Raw genomic sequence first — 2,231 nt, 5'->3', positions numbered from 1 at the left:
TGTTTTTTAGACTGTTGACTCTCTCATACTTTGGTGTCTTCTCTGGTGTCTTCAGAATGCTGTAACAGGATCTAAGATTAAAAATTAATGATATGTTTCTTTAAGAGGAAATAATCTCTATCTGAGAGTATTCATTGCCTTTTCTCCCTATTACAGGTATTGTGTCTTCTTGTGTATTTTTCTACATTTGAGCATATACACATACACATGCACTCCTGACGGTGTAGCTTTTGAATTTGATGCCACTTACGGGCTTTTGATCTTAGTTTTGTCAGAGCCAGTTGTAGAGTCAGAAAAATGAGGCTTCATCTTTAAAGAATAACCATAGTTGGTGATATCTTGGAGCATTCTCTTCCCCATTAGACAAACAGTGGTAAGAAGTAAGTGATGCAGGCATGAGTGATGAAGGCCTTCCTTGGAAGTTGATAATTCCCTCAGAAAAGGCTTCTTCCTTACTTTCTTTTATTTAACTTGAAAAACTATTGAATGTCACCAAATTGTTTGGAAGGCAAATCTCTGATGAATAGTAAGTTTCTGGAATGAATAAGTTTTTATTTTAATGTTGGAAGCCAAGATTTTGAGAAATTGCAAGAGAAATTGCAAGTATCTTTAATGTTGCTGAAGTGTGGCTTGGATCTCTCAGGCTGTAACGTTAATCCAGTGAAATGAAGCACACCAAAACCATGCCACACCCTCTGACTGGCAGCTGATCCCTCCACAGCATCAAGGGGAGTTTTTGTTGGCCTCTTGTGAGGGAAACTAACAAAATAATTAGATCTGACTGAGCATTCTGTTTAATGTAGGAGGCTTGTGGTTCCTGCTCTGGGTTAATTAATTCCACACAGAGGAGGTAGGGAGGTAGGTGAGTTCCTTTTAAAAAAAAAGGTCTGTCATTCATCTACTCACAGTATCAAACCCCAAATCTATCAACCCATGCATCTCTACAGGAAACTTTGCCCTCCAATTTAACGTTGTTCACACTGGGTAGGCTCTCAGAGATTTCCAGGGTTGATAGAGCATAGCTTTTCTTAAAAGTTTATGGGACTTCCCTGGCGGTCCAGTGGTTAAGACTGCGCTTCCAGTGCGGGGGGTGCACGTTTGATCCCTGGTCAGGGAACTAAGATCCTGCATGCTGCGAGACGGGGCCAAAAAAAAAAAAAAGTTTTCATCTGCAGGGCTCATTGGAGGAGGAGAGGAGGAAAATAGGAGGAGTCCCCATCCTCAGGAAGATTGAAGTCGAACTGGAAGCAATGGCTGTACCTCCTTACAAAGCTTTCTTGCTAAGGTAGGTCGGCATCAACTGCAACTAGTGATACTCAACATGGGTCTCAATAAGGGTGAGGAATAGAGCTTTGGTCTGGTAGGTTTTAGAGGAATCACTCAAAAGGAAGCAAAAACTCAGAATTGACTCCCCTGTACTATGCACATCTCTCACTGCAACCATCCTCTCCCTTCATTCCCTCTTTTTGCCCCATTTGGTAAATATATTTGCAGCTGTAGAGCTTCTTTGAAACTCCTAGAAGATCCACAAGTAGGTTGGTTGCTGTGTATTGCTCCTGACCCAAGAGCAGACGCATCTCTACAAGAGTCGGTTTCACATCTCACCCTGGGGAGTTAGTGACTGATGTGGAGGCAGGCCTTTAGGAAGTTTAGACTACTTTTCCAAACTGAGCTGTTGCCCCCTCTCAAACACAAGAGTCAAGCAACCAGGCGGCTTTCAGAAGCTTGGGCCACTCCCCTACCTCTACCCTCAGTGGTCAAAAAGGAAAGTTTTTTGCCTTGCTGTTCATAGGGCAGGGGTTATGTGGTTATTTAAGGCTTAGTCCAATTCTGGGAAGTTCCCATAGGTGTAAATCTGAGATCAGGTTAACGAGCTTTTTGAAAAAGAGGTGTTACCAATTCAAAGCAATGAGAGAAATGGAAATAGGTCTTGTTTCCCATTCTTTTGCCCGAATGAATGCTTGTTCTTTTCAGCTCATAGGAAGGTTCTGAGCCACGGAGGGTAAATAAGACCAGTCTTCTGTCCTACCCAAATTTCCCACTCAGCCTGGACGTATCTTAGCTGTGGGTGGAAGTGTGAATTGTGCAATTTCTAAGACAAGCTGAGAAGAGGGCTTCTGCTCTTTTGAAGGTAGTGAAGAAAGGTTTGAACTTTTTCTCCAAGTTGGATGCAGTGAGGAGTTACTTGGCATCATTGCTGCCACCGCACCTACACTAATGATGCCTGATTC

The sequence above is a fragment of the Mesoplodon bidens genome (genome assembly GCF_964165515.1).
Source record: "Mesoplodon bidens genome assembly, chromosome: 7".
NCBI lineage: Eukaryota > Metazoa > Chordata > Mammalia > Artiodactyla > Ziphiidae > Mesoplodon > Mesoplodon bidens.
Note: the sequence above shows the minus strand (reverse complement) of the source record.